General features: G+C 48.3%; 1 protein-coding gene across 1 annotated transcript in view; it reads right to left on the reverse strand.

Annotated features, from left to right (window-relative positions):
* Ift57 (intraflagellar transport 57) overlaps window positions 1–18448 on the reverse strand; it is a 73748-nt gene that overhangs the window by 26296 nt on the left and 29004 nt on the right. The gene's annotated exons all lie outside the window — the stretch shown is intronic.

Raw genomic sequence — 18448 nt, forward strand, 5'->3', positions numbered from 1 at the left:
TGGGCTAACTGCAGATGCGCAATGGTGCTGCCCTTGTGTGGGCTAACTGCAGATGCACAATGGTGCTGCCCTTGTGTGGGCTAACTGCAGATGCGCGATGGTGGTGCCCTTGTGTGGGCTAACTGCAGATGCACGATGGTGGTGCCCTTGTGTGGGCTAACTGCAGATGCACAATGGTGCTGCCCTTGTGTGGGCTAACTGCAGATGCACAATGGTGCTGCCCTTGTGTGGGCTAACTGCAGATGCACGATGGTGGTGCCCTTGTGTGGGCTAACTGCAGATGCACGATGGTGGTGCCCTTGTGTGGGCTAACTGCAGATGCACAATGGTGCTGCCCTTGTGTGGGCTAACTGCAGATGCACAATGGTGGTGCCTTGTGTGGGCTAACTGCAGATGCACAATGGTGCTGCCCTTGTGTGGGCTAACTGCAGATGCACAATGGTGCTGCCCTTGTGTGGGCTAACTGCAGATGCGCGATGGTGGTGCCCTTGTGTGGGCTAACTGCAGATGCGCAATGGTGCTGCCCTTGTGTGGGCTAACTGCAGATGCACGATGGTGCTGTCCTTGTGTGGGCTAACTGCAGATGCACAATGGTGGTGTCCTTGTGTGGGCTAACTGCAGATGCGCAATGGTGCTGCCCTTGTGTGGGCTAACTGCAGATGCACAATGGTGGTGCCCTTGTGTGGGCTAACTGCAGATGCACGATGGTGCTGCCCTTGTGTGGGCTAACTGCAGATGCGCAATGGTGCTGCCCTTGTGTGGGCTAACTGCAGATGCGCAATGGTGCTGCCCTTGTGTGGGCTAACTGCAGATGCACAATGGTGGTGTCCTTGTGTGGGCTAACTGCAGATGCGCAATGGTGGTGCCCTTGTGTGGGCTAACTGCAGATGCGCAATGGTGGTGCCCTTGTGTGGGCTAACTGCAGATGCACAATGGTGGTGCCCTTGTGTGGGCTAACTGCAGATGCACGATGGTGCTGCCCTTGTGTGGGCTAACTGCAGATGCGCAATGGTGGTGCCCTTGTGTGGGCTAACTGCAGATGCGCAATGGTGCTGCCCTTGTGTGGGCTAACTGCAGATGCACAATGGTGGTGTCCTTGTGTGGGCTAACTGCAGATGCGCAATGGTGGTGCCCTTGTGTGGGCTAACTGCAGATGCGCAATGGTGGTGCCCTTGTGTGGGCTAACTGCAGATGCGCAATGGTGGTGCCTTGTGTGGGCTAACTACAGATGCACAATGGTGCTGCCCTTGTGTGGGCTAACTGCAGATGCGCAATGGTGCTGCCCTTGTGTGGGCTAACTGCAGATGCACAATGGTGCTGCCCTTGTGTGGGCTAACTGCAGATGCACGATGGTGCTGCCCTTGTGTGGGCTAACTGCAGATGCACAATGGTGCTGCCCTTGTGTGGGCTAACTGCAGATGCACAATGGTGCTGCCCTTGTGTGGGCTAACTGCAGATGCACGATGGTGCTGCCCTGTGTGGGCTAACTGCAGATGCACAATGGTGGTGCCCTGTGTGGGCTAACTGCAGATGCACAATGGTGGTGCCCTGTGTGGGCTAACTGCAGATGCACAATGGTGGTGCCCTTGTGTGGGCTAACTGCAGATGCACAATGGTGGTGCCCTTGTGTGGGCTAACTGCAGATGCGCAATGGTGCTGCCCTTGTGTGGGCTAACTGCAGATGCGCAATGGTGGTGCCCTTGTGTGGGCTAACTGCAGATGCACAATGGTGCTGCCCTTGTGTGGGCTAACTGCAGATGCGCAATGGTGGTGCCCTTGTGTGGGCTAACTGCAGATGCACAATGGTGGTGCCCCTGTGTGGGCTAACTGCAGATGCGCAATGGTGGTGCCCTTGTGTGGGCTAACTGCAGATGCGCGATGGTGCTGCCCTTGTGTGGGCTAACTGCAGATGCACAATGGTGCTGCCCTTGTGTGGGCTAACTGCAGATGCACAATGGTGCTGCCCTTGTGTGGGCTAACTGCAGATGCACAATGGTGCTGCCCTTGTGTGGGCTAACTGCAGATGCACGATGGTGCTGCCCTGTGTGGGCTAACTGCAGATGCGCAATGGTGGTGCCCTTGTGTGGGCTAACTGCAGATGCACGATGGTGCTGCCCTTGTGTGGGCTAACTGCAGATGCACAATGGTGCTGCCCTTGTGTGGGCTAACTGCAGATGCACAATGGTGGTGCCCTGTGTGGGCTAACTGCAGATGCACGATGGTGCTGCCCTTGTGTGGGCTAACTGCAGATGCACGATGGTGGTGCCCCTGTGTGGGCTAACTGCAGATGCACAATGGTGGTGCCTTGTGTGGGCTAACTGCAGATGCACAATGGTGGTGTCCTTGTGTGGGCTAACTGCAGATGCACAATGGTGGTGCCCCTGTGTGGGCTAACTGCAGATGCACAATGGTGCTGCCCTTGTGTGGGCTAACTGCAGATGCGCAATGGTGGTGCCCTTGTGTGGGCTAACTGCAGATGCGCGATGGTGCTGCCCTTGTGTGGGCTAACTGCAGATGCACAATGGTGCTGCCCTTGTGTGGGCTAACTGCAGATGCACAATGGTGCTGCCCTTGTGTGGGCTAACTGCAGATGCACAATGGTGCTGCCCTTGTGTGGGCTAACTGCAGATGCACGATGGTGCTGCCCTGTGTGGGCTAACTGCAGATGCGCAATGGTGGTGCCCTTGTGTGGGCTAACTGCAGATGCACAATGGTGCTGCCCTTGTGTGGGCTAACTGCAGATGCGCGATGGTGCTGCCCTTGTGTGGGCTAACTGCAGATGCACAATGGTGCTGCCCTTGTGTGGGCTAACTGCAGATGCACAATGGTGCTGCCCTTGTGTGGGCTAACTGCAGATGCACGATGGTGCTGCCCTGTGTGGGCTAACTGCAGATGCACAATGGTGGTGCCCTGTGTGGGCTAACTGCAGATGCACAATGGTGGTGCCCTGTGTGGGCTAACTGCAGATGCACAATGGTGGTGCCCTTGTGTGGGCTAACTGCAGATGCACAATGGTGGTGCCCTTGTGTGGGCTAACTGCAGATGCACAATGGTGGTGCCCTTGTGTGGGCTAACTGCAGATGCGCGATGGTGCTGCCCTTGTGTGGGCTAACTGCAGATGTGCAATGGTGCTGCCCTTGTGTGGGCTAACTGCAGATGTGCAATGGTGCTGCCCTTGTGTGGGCTAACTGCAGATGCGCGATGGTGGTGCCTTGTGTGGGCTAACTGCAGATGCGCAATGGTGGTGCCCTTGTGTGGGCTAACTGCAGATGCGCAATGGTGCTGCCCTTGTGTGGGCTAACTGCAGATGCACAATGGTGGTGTCCTTGTGTGGGCTAACTGCAGATGCGCAATGGTGGTGCCCTTGTGTGGGCTAACTGCAGATGCGCAATGGTGGTGCCCTTGTGTGGGCTAACTGCAGATGCGCAATGGTGGTGCCTTGTGTGGGCTAACTACAGATGCACAATGGTGCTGCCCTTGTGTGGGCTAACTGCAGATGCGCAATGGTGGTGCCCTTGTGTGGGCTAACTGCAGATGCACAATGGTGGTGCCCTGTGTGGGCTAACTGCAGATGCACAATGGTGCTGCCCTTGTGTGGGCTAACTGCAGATGCGCAATGGTGGTGCCCTTGTGTGGGCTAACTGCAGATGCACAATGGTGCTGCCCTTGTGTGGGCTAACTGCAGATGCACAATGGTGGTGCCCTTGTGTGGGCTAACTGCAGATGCGCAATGGTGCTGCCCTTGTGTGGGCTAACTGCAGATGCGCAATGGTGCTGCCCTTGTGTGGGCTAACTGCAGATGCACAATGGTGCTGCCCTTGTGTGGGCTAACTGCAGATGCGCAATGGTGGTGTCCTTGTGTGGGCTAACTGCAGATGCACAATGGTGCTGCCCTTGTGTGGGCTAACTGCAGATGCACGATGGTGCTGCCCTTGTGTGGGCTAACTGCAGATGTGCAATGGTGCTGCCCTTGTGTGGGCTAACTGCAGATGCGCGATGGTGGTGCCTTGTGTGGGCTAACTGCAGATGCGCAATGGTGCTGCCCTTGTGTGGGCTAACTGCAGATGCACAATGGTGCTGCCCTTGTGTGGGCTAACTGCAGATGCACAATGGTGCTGCCGTTGTGTGGGCTAACTGCAGATGCGCAATGGTGCTGCCCTTGTGTGGGCTAACTGCAGATGCGCAATGGTGCTGCCCTTGTGTGGGCTAACTGCAGATGCGCAATGGTGGTGCCCTGTGTGGGCTAACTGCAGATGCGCAATGGTGCTGCCCTTGTGTGGGCTAACTGCAGATGCACAATGGTGGTGCCCTGTGTGGGCTAACTGCAGATGCGCAATGGTGCTGCCCTTGTGTGGGCTAACTGCAGATGCACAATGGTGGTGTCCTTGTGTGGGCTAACTGCAGATGCACAATGGTGCTGCCCTTGTGTGGGCTAACTGCAGATGCACGATGGTGCTGCCCTTGTGTGGGCTAACTGCAGATGCACGATGGTGCTGCCCTTGTGTGGGCTAACTGCAGATGCACAATGGTGGTGTCCTTGTGTGGGCTAACTGCAGATGCACGATGGTGCTGCCCTTGTGTGGGCTAACTGCAGATGCACAATGGTGGTGCCCCTGTGTGGGCTAACTGCAGATGCACAATGGTGGTGCCTTGTGTGGGCTAACTGCAGATGCGCAATGGTGGTGCCCTTGTGTGGGCTAACTGCAGATGCGCGATGGTGCTGCCCTTGTGTGGGCTAACTGCAGATGCACAATGGTGCTGCCCTTGTGTGGGCTAACTGCAGATGCACAATGGTGCTGCCCTTGTGTGGGCTAACTGCAGATGCACGATGGTGCTGCCCTGTGTGGGCTAACTGCAGATGCACAATGGTGGTGCCCTGTGTGGGCTAACTGCAGATGCACAATGGTGGTGCCCTTGTGTGGGCTAACTGCAGATGCACAATGGTGCTGCCCTTGTGTGGGCTAACTGCAGATGCGCAATGGTGGTGCCCTTGTGTGGGCTAACTGCAGATGCACAATGGTGCTGCCCTTGTGTGGGCTAACTGCAGATGCACAATGGTGGTGCCCTTGTGTGGGCTAACTGCAGATGCACAATGGTGGTGCCCTTGTGTGGGCTAACTGCAGATGCACAATGGTGCTGCCCTTGTGTGGGCTAACTGCAGATGCGCAATGGTGCTGCCCTTGTGTGGGCTAACTGCAGATGTGCAATGGTGCTGCCCTTGTGTGGGCTAACTGCAGATGCGCGATGGTGGTGCCTTGTGTGGGCTAACTGCAGATGCGCAATGGTGGTGCCCTTGTGTGGGCTAACTGCAGATGCACAATGGTGCTGCCCTGTGTGGGCTAACTGCAGATGCACGATGGTGCTGCCCTTGTGTGGGCTAACTGCAGATGCGCAATGGTGGTGCCCTTGTGTGGGCTAACTGCAGATGCGCAATGGTGCTGCCCTTGTGTGGGCTAACTGCAGATGCGCAATGGTGGTGCCCTTGTGTGGGCTAACTGCAGATGCGCAATGGTGGTGCCTTGTGTGGGCTAACTACAGATGCACAATGGTGGTGCCCTGTGTGGGCTAACTGCAGATGCACAATGGTGGTGCCCTTGTGTGGGCTAACTGCAGATGCACAATGGTGGTGCCCTGTGTGGGCTAACTGCAGATGCACAATGGTGGTGCCCTTGTGTGGGCTAACTGCAGATGCACAATGGTGCTGCCCTTGTGTGGGCTAACTGCAGATGCGCAATGGTGGTGCCCTTGTGTGGGCTAACTGCAGATGCACAATGGTGCTGCCCTTGTGTGGGCTAACTGCAGATGCGCAATGGTGCTGCCCTTGTGTGGGCTAACTGCAGATGCGCAATGGTGCTGCCCTTGTGTGGGCTAACTGCAGATGCACAATGGTGCTGCCCTTGTGTGGGCTAACTGCAGATGCGCAATGGTGGTGTCCTTGTGTGGGCTAACTGCAGATGCACAATGGTGCTGCCCTTGTGTGGGCTAACTGCAGATGCACGATGGTGCTGCCCTTGTGTGGGCTAACTGCAGATGTGCAATGGTGCTGCCCTTGTGTGGGCTAACTGCAGATGCGCGATGGTGGTGCCTTGTGTGGGCTAACTGCAGATGCGCAATGGTGCTGCCCTTGTGTGGGCTAACTGCAGATGCGCAATGGTGGTGCCTTGTGTGGGCTAACTGCAGATGCGCAATGGTGCTGCCCTTGTGTGGGCTAACTGCAGATGCGCAATGGTGGTGCCTTGTGTGGGCTAACTGCAGATGCACAATGGTGGTGCCCTTGTGTGGGCTAACTGCAGATGCACAATGGTGGTGCCCTTGTGTGGGCTAACTGCAGATGCACAATGGTGCTGCCGTTGTGTGGGCTAACTGCAGATGCGCAATGGTGCTGCCCTTGTGTGGGCTAACTGCAGATGCGCAATGGTGCTGCCCTTGTGTGGGCTAACTGCAGATGCGCAATGGTGGTGCCCTGTGTGGGCTAACTGCAGATGCGCAATGGTGCTGCCCTTGTGTGGGCTAACTGCAGATGCACAATGGTGGTGCCCTGTGTGGGCTAACTGCAGATGCGCAATGGTGCTGCCCTTGTGTGGGCTAACTGCAGATGCACAATGGTGGTGTCCTTGTGTGGGCTAACTGCAGATGCACGATGGTGCTGCCCTTGTGTGGGCTAACTGCAGATGCACAATGGTGGTGTCCTTGTGTGGGCTAACTGCAGATGCACAATGGTGCTGCCCTTGTGTGGGCTAACTGCAGATGCACAATGGTGGTGTCCTTGTGTGGGCTAACTGCAGATGCACGATGGTGCTGCCCTTGTGTGGGCTAACTGCAGATGCGCAATGGTGCTGCCCTTGTGTGGGCTAACTGCAGATGCGCAATGGTGCTGCCCTTGTGTGGGCTAACTGCAGATGCACAATGGTGGTGTCCTTGTGTGGGCTAACTGCAGATGCGCAATGGTGGTGCCTTGTGTGGGCTAACTGCAGATGCGCAATGGTGGTGCCCCTTTGCTGCAGCCAGTTCTGGAAACACAGCTTGGGCTTGTTCTCATTTGAAAAGTGCATGTATTTTGACAAAGTCATGGAGTCACCTTACTCAAGAAAACAAAATAGTGTAGAGAATTAAAAAGGAAAAGTCTAAATGCATATTCACCCTCATCTGGAAGTATGGGGCATGTAGAACTCTTGAGCAGTTCAGCTTTAACTATTGATGAAGGGCAGGAGGGAGAGATGGGCCAGACAGTTTAAGGGAACAGGGCCCCCAAAGTGAATAGTATTCTTTTTCTCTTAGCTAAAAGCAGGAAATATCCTTGAGCCAGTAAGGCAGGATCTGATTTTCCTAATTTCTTTTTTCCCGAAAGGAGTTCCCCTTCTCTAGACACCCAGTATAAGACAGAAGGTGCCTGGCCACCCGGCATGGAAACAGGACTGACCAGATCGTCCCTCCACTCAGTAAAGCCTTATTCCTGTAAGAAACCCTGATCCAGTCACCACGGAGATTGCCCACTGGAACTCCTCCCAACTTGCAAGCTTTCCGCTTCACTTTATTTCCTAAAATACCCATTTCTGGGATACCTCCTGCTGCTATACAGGAACTCTGCCTTCTTTCCTTCTATTAGCTCTATAACAAAATCCTTCTAAACCTCGCCCGCTGGGGTCCATGGATTTCATTCTTCTAAATCACAAGAACCTGGAGGCAACTGACTCAGTGAAGTTGTGTGACTGTGAGCATCTGGCACCCTAACGTGCGAGTTAAAAGCCCAGCCAGGAGCCAAGGATGGCTCCATCACTCCCAAAGAAACCCCACATTTTGATATCACCATTCCTCATCACTTGTCAGCTGATTCACTTAAAAATTTTAGAGTAATGATACTAGTATAGAATTTAAATTTCAAATCAGGTAGGAAAAGATTATCTTTCAATAATTGTAATAACATTCCTTGAAAGAAAGATTTTCCAAGCAAACTGAAAAAGCAGCTCCCCACCACAGACGAGCCCCACTGCACACGACGCCGTGAGCTGAGGCGACCTCAGTCGACCTCCACTTGCATGTGCAGTTTCCCTCTTTTCTCCCACGTTAAGCCTTTAACCTTCAACAATCACTTATTCTCCCAAAATTGTTTATTGACACAATCCACACTTTGCTTGTGCTCAGACCCATGTGGTCTTCAGGCTTGCCCGGCATCCTGACGCAGGACAGAAAGATGGGAAGAAACATCGTGGGCACACGGAGGGAAAAGGAGCCCCGAGCCCGGGTCTGGTGAAGCCTCTCAGTAGCCGGGAAGCAAGAATTCCAGCTCAACTAACATTTGCTGCAAAGGTTCCTGACATAGAAATCCTACTCCTTTCACATAGAGACTTTTATGCTTAAATGGTAATGCACCAGGCTTAAGGCCTGAATGTTTCTGACCTTGAGTCCAGCCCCACTTCTTTACCCACACGTTCTCCGGGCATCTCACACAACGCTGTCCACGCTGCCCACACTGAAGACACCCTGCCTCCCCGCACTGCTGCGCTCTCGGGCTTCCGCTCTCACTAGGTGCCATAGCGACCGTCGGAAGACAACGCTTTGAGAGCCCACTGAAGCCCATGCATATGCCTATTGTAAAGCCAGTGGCATGACTCTTGGAGAAGCCGACATGGGCCTTTTAATTTTCTAGACCCTTATGGTTAAACCTATATTAAAATATCCTTAATAAACCTCAACTCTGCTTTATACTGGTTTGCCCTGCAATCTTATCTATATCAAAGCCAAGGATCCAGTTTTACCTGATTCAGGAAACTTCACACTGCTACCTGTGACAGCAGAGCTGGTTCTGCCTGCCCATCACACTGACCGCCTAACCCCGGCTCCTGTCTAACTCTGCTCCGCCATTTCCGCACCCAGATTCTGGGCATCCTTGCTTGACTCCAACCTGCTGAGTATGGCCAGGCCAGCTCTGCCACCCAGAAATCAGCTGGGTATAGACAGCAACTTTTAAGAACTGTGAGCAGATATCATGGTTATCATTCATACGTTTCAACTATATATAGAAATGCTTATGTTGTATTTTTAAAGAGGTATAATCTTAATTACATAAATAAAACCAAAGTACAGCAAGAAAATCTTCTTACACAGTTACATGTGTTTGAGTCATGCTCATTCACAAATTGTTTCATCGGTATGCTGGCTTCTCCTGTCAAGCTGATTCCTAGAATCACATGTAGGGGACTACCCACAGTAGGTTAGCTTTGGCCATACCTAGGCGGGATTCTGTCGAGAAGCTTCGCCTCTGGGCGTGCCTGTGAAGGATGTGGGAAGACCCACCTTAGCTCTGTGCAGTGCCATTTCTACACCAGAGTTCTGAAGTAAGAAACATCGAGAGAGCTGGCTGAGCACCAGTATCCATCTCTTCCCTTCTCAGTGTGGGATGAAAGTGACTCACTGCTTCAAGCTTCTGCCTCCCCCTCCATGGACCAAAACCAGGAACTCTAAGCTGAAATAAACTCTTCTTCCCTTAATCCTAAAGGTATTTTGTCCCAGCAATGAAAAGTTAACTCATCCAAACTCCGTAAGAGGTACTGTAATAAATTCCATTTTACAGACAAAGACTCCAAGGCACAGGGTAGTTGCGTAACTTGTCACAGGATTAAAAAAAGAAAACAAACAAACTATTAAGTGGCTGGACATGGTGGTACTTATCTTTAATCCCAGAACTTAGGAGTCAGAGGTAGGAGGATCACTGTGAGTTCAAGGTCACTTTGAGATTATATAGTGAACTCCAGGTTAGTCTGGACTGAGCAAGACCCAACCTTGTGGCGGGGGGGGGGGGGAGTCCCTATTAAGTGTTACAAGCAGAGATTCATACTCAAACAACTTGGTTCAGAATCTGTGCTTTATTTATTTATTTATTTATTTGAGAGTGACAGACACAAAGAGAAAGACAGATAGAGGGAGAGAGAAAGAATGGGCGCACCAGGGCCTCCAGCCACTACAAACGAACTCCAGATGTGTGCGCCCCTTTGTGCATCTGGCTAACGTGGGACCTGGGGAACCGAGCCTCGAACTGGGGTCCTTAGGCTTCACAGGCAAGCGCTTAACTGCTAAGCCATCTCTCCAGCCCGAATCTGTGCTTTTAACCATATACATTGTCATAATCTGAACACGCAAAAGCCTGGCATGTAGCCTCAAATACCTTATCTATCATTTACAAAGGCAAGTATTTCTCTGTTTCTCTGCTCTCATCTGGAAAAGAGGCACCTGCATTTCATACAGTAGCTATAAAGGATTAAAGAAATAATACATGGGAATATTCCCAGGATCAGTGCTTGGCATATAGTAAACACTCAGTAAATGCCAGTTATTACAATTATCATATATTATGGGCACATGTACCAAGGGATAACTGAAAAGATTTACCAAAGTGATAGGCATGTGAATCTGATTATATGTCCACGTAGGGATGTAAGGTGGATGTTCCTAAATATTCATTAAATAATAGAAGCAAGGATTCAGAAACTTTGTAAACACTTCCTGAGTATTGACAGAAACACCAAATATAAGATAGCCGTGAGAGAACACACTGGTGATAACAGCAGTCACATTTATTTGCTACTAACTACATGCTAGACCTCTGTTCTCAGTGACTGACATCTCCATGAGTTTACATAGTTACCAACATCCTTGTTGCAGGTGACATGGAAGTAGAAGAAAAATGGGTTGTGTAAGGTCACAGTAAGTAACGTAAGTATCAGTCCTGGGCCCCGAGGAAGATACGTAAGATGGGCTTATCTTCTGCGGATCTTCATGACTACCACAGTGTCACTAGGCTTCTGAAGTTTGGCTTAGTAAGCCAGGAGCTGAGTGTAGATTAAGTAGGTCGATGAAGCCTGGATTCAATTCTGCAGGACACACCTTGTCCATCCTCCTCTTAAAATAGCACTTATATATTATTTTTATAATTAAAATCAATATTGCATTTAAAACGTATTGGTGTACATTCTTTCAAGAGTGACGGGCTCGCATAAGGAAGTTTTCATTTTAGCATGTCACACACTCTGACCACACTCACCCCACATCCTCCGTGCTTCCCCTTTGCCGCCTCCTGGTACTCAACCCCTTCTTTCCTTCATAAAATCTCAGAGCAGCCTTTATGACATGCACACACAGTATACACACTTCTGTATGTATGCATATGTATGTGAATGAATGTATGATTATATGTATCTGCCTATGTAAAATGTAGGATGTACAAATGAGATAAAATGTGATATAACTCACATAATAGGTTGATCTCCAAATGTATCCAATTTCCCACAAATGCATGATTTATTTCTTCTTTATGGCTGAATAAAACTCCATTGTCTGTCTGTTTCTCTAATACCTATCTATGTATGTATATATTACAGTTTCCTAACTAAACAATTTCTTTCACCTGTTAAGGGATACCTAGGCTGATTCTGTAACTTAGCTATTCTAAGTAGTGCTTCAATATAAATGGATGTGCTGACTTAGAATCTTTGGGTATATACCCAGGAGTCATTTAACTAAGTCATGTGGTAATTGCATTTTAGGTTTTGGAAGAACTTCCATACTGATTCCCATAGTAACCTGGATTAATTTATATCCCCACCAGCAGGATGTAAGCGCTCCTCTACCCTGCTGCATCCTCACTAGCATTAGTTGTTACTTATGGTACTTGTGGTGATTTGAATCAGGTCTCCCCCACAGGCTCATTAGAATGCACGGTCTCCAGCTCGTGGCAATTTGGGAGCTGAAGCTCACTGGAGGAGGTGTTAGCGGCGTTGGGCTCAGGGCTGTTTACTGCCAGCCCTTGCTGCTTTCTGCCAGCTGAAGCTCACTGGAGGAGGTGTTAGCGGCGTTGGGCTCAGGGCTGTTTACTGCCAGCCCTTGCTGCTTTCTGCCAGCTGAAGCTCACTGGAGGAGGTGTTAGTGGCGTTGGGCTCAGGGCTGTTTACTGCCAGCCCTTGCTGCTTTCTGCCAGCCGCTGTGCTCTACCAGGCTGAAATCCCCCTGAGACTGTAAGCCAAAATAAACCCTTCCATTAGCTGCTGTTGGTCTGATGACTTACCCAGCAATTTGAAGGTAACTGCAACAGAAAACTGGTACCACGGGAGTGGGGTTCTTGCTACTGCATGGCTCGTGACATTTTGGAATTGATTTATAGGAGGAAGATGGAAGGATTCTGAAACCTTGGGAGTAAGAGACACCTTGCAGTGCTAAAAGCAGAGCTTGATGGACCATGCTGGTCAGTTTGGGAGTCCTAAATGCAGAATGAACTGTGGACAGTGGGGGCTTAGCTTATGAGGGAAAGAGAACCCTCTGGAACTGAGCTATAGGCAGCTTGTGCGACATTCAGGCTGTACTCTTCCTGTGTCCTGTGAACTTGAGCAAAGTTAAATTACTGCAGCCTGATTCAGCTGCAGCTGGTTTTAGAAGTAAGAAAAATACAGAAAAGAGAGGATAATTGGATTTGCAATGCCATTTTTCTTGGCTATGGCCTGTATGCAGTGTGGAACAAGGTAGTCCTTGCATAGAGGCCATAGGGGAACCACAGTATGGGGCACTGAGGATGAATCATGCGTTGCAGTGGAGACCTCAGGACTTTGGGGAAGTCAGGACTTAGTACAGTTGCTCGCTCTGGTGGATCTGCCCAGAAAGTAAGCACCATGGTGAGAGTGCTGGAAAGTGAAGAATTTCGAAGCATTTGATCATGGGTTCCAAGTGTCAGGCAGGGGGTGGCAGGACTTGATAGTTTCTCTTGCTTGTTTTCTATCTTGCACGGGTCCAGTCTCTCCTTGCCATGTTTTCTTTGGTAGTGGAAATGTTTACTCTGTGCACTTATGTCCTAAAAGTGTTTGTGTTTTTATTTTACTGGGATCACAGTTAAGAGACTATCTCAATTGGTACCAGGATTGGTAAAGAATATGGGGACTTTTAAAGTGGGACTGAATGTATTTTGCATCATTAGATAGTTGTGAGTTCATGGAAGCCAAAGATGGAATAGTTTCCCTCATAGTTTCCTGCGCTCCAAACGCTTGGTCCCCAGTTGGTGGACATTTGGGAGATGGGGCCTTTTTGGAGGAAATGTTGCTGGGGAAGGGCTAGGGGGGTTATAGCCAACCCCCGTCCCAGCCACAGCCAGAGCTCAGTTCACTCTTGCTGTTTTCTGTCAATTCTGGTGGCAAGAAGTGATGCCCACGTTCTGTTTTACTACCCTTTCCTTGCCAAGCTGCCACTTCCCCTAATAAAGCCTTTCTTCCTGTCACTTCCTTTGGGTCAATGTTTTGTCCAGCAAGACAGAGGCAACTACAACAATACCCATTCTCACTGAAGGAAATGGAAGTTCAGTGTATTTTTAACTTGTATTTTTCTTTTAAAAAATATTTTATTTTTATTTGTTTATTTATTTGACAGAGAAAGAGGAAGAGAGAGAGAGAATGGGCGCACCAGGGCTTCTGGCCACTGTAAACGAACTCCAGACACGTGCACCCCCTTGTGCATCTGGCGAACGTGGGTCCTGGGGAATCAAACCTGGGTCCTTTGGCTTTGCAGGAAAATGTCTTAACCGCTATGTCATCCCTCCAGTCCTAACTTGTATTTTTCTGACAGTTAAGAATGTTAGACATCTTCTGTGTTGATTAGCCATTTGTACTTTATCTTTTTTTCATGTGTAGTATGTATACATGGTGTTGTGGGGGGGGTGTATATGGTGTGTGACACATGCATATGTTCAGATATGCACAGTGTAGGCGTGCAAAGGCCAGAGGAGAAATCTGGGTGTTATCTACTATATTTCTGCACTCGAGTCTCTCTCACTGAACCTGGAATTACTGTTGTATTTGTTTGTTTGTTTCTTTTGTTCAGACTAATGGACTAAGTCCCAGTGAGCCTATCTCTACCGCACAGGATGGGGTGACAGGTGAGCACGGCTCCCTGGTACACGGGGGTCGGAGATCACACTCAGGCATCTCAGGCCCTCACACTTGAGCAGAAGGTGTTCTTGGCTGCTGAGCATCGCCACAGTCCCACATCTTACAAGTCATCTTTGGAGATGTTCTCATTAACCTATTAGTTGTATTGATTGATTGTTTTGTTCTGTACTTTTTCAGAGTTCTTTACATTTTCTAGGTATTGATCCTGTGTTAGCAAAGATCTTCTCCGTCATGTAAGCTGTCTCTTCACTTGATGGTTTCCTGGGCTGTCCTGAAGCCTTTCATTTCAGATAGCCCCATCTGGTAATTAATTTTCGGTATTATTTCCTGAGCTACAGAACCCCTGAAGAGGCTCTTGCCTATGCTGTATCTGGAAGTGCTCTCTCCTAATAGTTTGAGCTTTAGGTTTTACAATCAGGTCTTGGAACTCATTTTCTACAGGCCAAGAAACAGAGGTCTGGCTTCACTCTTCTACTCAGGGAAACTGATTTTCCCAGCATGGCAGCATTTGTGGGAAGAGGCTGTCTTTTCTTCAATGTACATTTTTGGCATCTTTCTCAGAATCAGGAGGCTATAGCTGAGTAGTTTAATTTCTGTGCATCTGAATTTACTCCATCAATCTACATTTGTTCTATGACATACAATGTTGCTCCTGTTACCATGGCTCTGTATTGTTGTGAACAATGCTCACTTTGGCTATTTAGGGTCTTTTGTGCTTCCATATGAATTTCAAGATTGTTTATTCTATTTCTGTGAAGAATGTCATTGGCATTTTGATGGGGACTGCATTGCATCTGCAGACCATTTTTGGTTATACAGCCATTTTCATGTTATTAATTCTACCAATCCATGAACATGAGAGATCATTTCATCTTAGTGCTTCCTTTAATTTCTACCTTCAATCTTTTAAAGTTGTTAATTGCAGACTTTTCACTTCCTTAGTTAGGTTTAGCCCTAGGTGTTTCTGCGGGAGGGACTGTCTTTCTGCCTGGTCGCACATTTGTCACTGGCACACTGCATGCACCTGAGGGTTAAAGTGTAGCCCAGCGCTCGGCGGTCAGGCGGAGCTGGCCAGGAGCTCGTAGGGCTCCTGTCACTGTCGCCTCAGCACTAGGACTCCTAGCATGAACCACTTCTTCCGGCATTTCTGTGTGGGAACTGGGGATCAAACTCAGTTACAGACTGAGCTGCCTCCGCAGCCCCGCAGCTACCGACGTTCATACATTACTTTTGTACCCGATCCTTTGCTGAAAGTGTTTATCAAGCTCATGACAGCTCTGGTGGAGGCTTCACAGAGGGCTACGTACAGGATACCATCGTCTATGGACGGGGCAAACTGATCTCCTCCTTCCTAGGCGCTTCCCTGTTCTTTCTTCCTCTTGCTCGTTGCTCTAGCCACGGCTTCAAACACTATACTGAGGGAAAGTGGGAAAACGGATACCCCTGTGATCCTGATTTTAGTGAACGTGTTTTGAATTTTCCCTTATGTTGTATAATGTTGGCTATAGATTTGTCACATGTAGCCTTTATTAGATTGAGAGATGTTCATTTTACTCCTAGTAGCTGCAGGTTTTCATCATGCAGGGACATTAGACTCTGTTAAAAGCCTCCTCTGTAGCTATTGAGATGATCACATGACTTCCATCTTTGAGTACATGTATATGATATACTATATTTATCAATAGTATAAACAAGTATAGTATCTCTGGACCAATGCCAATTTAATCATGGTGAGGTTTTTCTTTCTTTTTTTTTCCCCATGTGTTCCTACATTCAGGTGAAAGTATTTTGTTGAGAAATTTTGCATCTGTGTCCAAAAGGGAAATAAGTCTCTATTTTTCTCTTTTTTGTTGTGTTTATATGTAGTTTTGGTTCAAGGTAATATCAGTTTTGAAAAATGAGGCTGATTGCATTCATTTTCCTTCTATAACAAAATTCCATTTTAATAAGACCAAGAAATTGTGCTATTCTCAACTAGTTCTAAGTCTAGTCTAAGTATAATACAGATGATTTGTTCTATTTTAGCTTCAAAACTGCAGGACATTTGTTTAACAGTTGTGGACACCTTTGTTGAGTCTCATACACAACATGCAAAAAGACATACACATTCATCAGAAGAGGAACTGGTAAGATAAGTAGGAAAAAAAGGGGGTGATGGGGCAAAAACTACAGAATGCAGAGCCACAGAGATGACTTCAGGTGCTGGCCATGTTTGGTCTCGGTACCCCCATCCCGAGGGACTGGCCCTGAGGTGCACTCACTTAGCTGCCTACAACTACAGCATCACCACAGAGTAGTGCAAATTACCACACCCAGGTGTTTGCACTTGGGTTCTGGAGATTCAAACGTGGGCGTGGTCGTCGGGATTCCTCAGACCCTCATGTGTTCACAAAAAGTGCGCATAAAGTCAGGTGTGGTGGCACACACCTTTAATCCCAGCACTCGAGAGACAGAGGCAGGAGGGATGGTCCTGAGTTAGAGGCCACCCTGAGACTACATAGTGAATTCCAGTCAGCCTGGGCTAGAGTGAGACTCTACCTCAAAAAAAAAACATAGTAATTAGAAGTGCACTGAACAACAGAGCCATCTCTCCAGCCCTTGGTGATACATTTAGTTACAAGATTTCAACTTTGGGCAGATATGAGTTGACCGCTGGATATACATGGTCTTTTAGAAGTAAAGGAACTGATAATATAGTCTGTTCAAATGAGTACATGAAAAAAATCATTTATCTTCAGTTGGATAGCATATTATTTGTAGTTTTAGCAACACAGTCTTCTCACTCTATTCTGTTTGCACTAATATTAAAATTAGTTTGCATTTTTTCCAAACTGGCAATAGTAACAAGTGGTGTCAGATAACAGACAAGAAAACCCAGAAGAGGGCTGGCGAGATGGCTTAGCAGTTAAGGCACTTGCCTGTGAAGCCTAAGGACCCATGTTCAACTCTCCAGGTCCCATGTAAGCCAAGCACACAAGGTGATGCAAGCTTGCAAGGTCACACATGAACACATGGTGGTAAAGCATCTGGAGTTAGATTAAGGTGGCTAGAGGCGTGGCTCACCAATTCTCTCTCTCTCATAAAACAACAACAAGGCAAGTCTGCTGGGCTTGTCTCAAAAAAAAAAAAAAAAAGACAATTTTATTGGTTTGTAATTCCTTGATTGGAAGCATGGAATAACCTGAGTGTGGTGGGTTGAATTAGATATGCCGCCATAAACTCATGAGTTCTGAAAGTCTGGCCATATGTCCTAAAAACACTGACAAAGAAGAGGTTCTTCTGGTGTTCTGGGATGCTGCTCATATCTTGGATGTATAGCTAATGTGGCATGGTGTAATCTCCTAAGATTTGTGCTGACAATGTGGAATGAGAACACAATCCCAACTTTCACCTAATTCTTCCCCAAATCAGGGGAACACTGAATCTCTACAAATACAGAATTCTGATTATAGCAGACCAAGTTGGTCTACTATAGAATTTGACCTGCACTTACTTTTGCAAAACAGTATGTGTTGGAAGTTACATTTATACCCTTTCTTTGTTATTTCTACATTGTGAAAAATTAATGACTATACTTAAAAAAAGGCCCTATTAAGTTCTAAATGAGATGTCTGATTTCAAGAGTTTACTTAGCTTGAAATAAACAAATTAAACTTGCTTCCTTCTGGGATTAAATTATTCCCAAGTACACAATTATATTAATGTTACTGTAACTAGAATCACAGTAGTGATCTTTAGTTTCATGAAGGAAATTTGTTCTGATGAAACCAAATGATTGGAAAGAACATTTTTGTGACAAAGAAATGCACTGCTTGTGTTTTTTTCAAATTATCTAGCAGATATATAGTCAGTGAAGAAATTCTTAATAATATTTGCTAAGAGCAATAGGCAAATAAAGCATTCAACTCCAATATGGTCACATCACAGCTGCTCTCGACAGTGACGGGGAAAGTGCAAGGTGAACAGTTTCATTTCCCAGAACCACATAAACCATGTACAAGGTAGCACAAGTGTCTGGAGTTTGTTTGTGATGGCTAGAGGCCCTGGCTCACCCACTCCTTCTCTCTCTCACACACACATAGTAAATAAATAAATAAATATTTCTTTTAAAAAAATGCTGGGGCTAGAAAGATGGCTTAGCAGTTAAGGTGTTTGCTGCAAAGCCTAAGGACCCATGTTCAGCTCTCCAGATCCCATGTAAGCCAGTTGCACAAAGGTGAGGCAAGTGCACTGTGGCACATGCCCGCTAGGTGGCACAAGTGTCTGGTGTTTAATTTCAGTAGCTGAGGCCCTGGCACACCAGTTCTCTCTCTCTCTCTCTCTCTCTCTCTCTCTCTCTCTCCCCTGTCTTTCTTGCATGTGCTCTCTCTAAAATTAAATTAAATTAAATTGGAGAGATGGCTTAGCAGTTAAAGCATTTGCCTGAAAAGCCAAATGACCCAGGTTCTATTCCCCAGGACCCATGTAAGCCAGATGTACAAGACGGTGCATGTATCTGGGGTTCATTTGCAGGGCTGGAGGCCCTG

This window comes from Jaculus jaculus, chromosome 4 (assembly GCF_020740685.1).
Source record: "Jaculus jaculus isolate mJacJac1 chromosome 4, mJacJac1.mat.Y.cur, whole genome shotgun sequence".
Lineage (NCBI taxonomy): Eukaryota > Metazoa > Chordata > Mammalia > Rodentia > Dipodidae > Jaculus > Jaculus jaculus.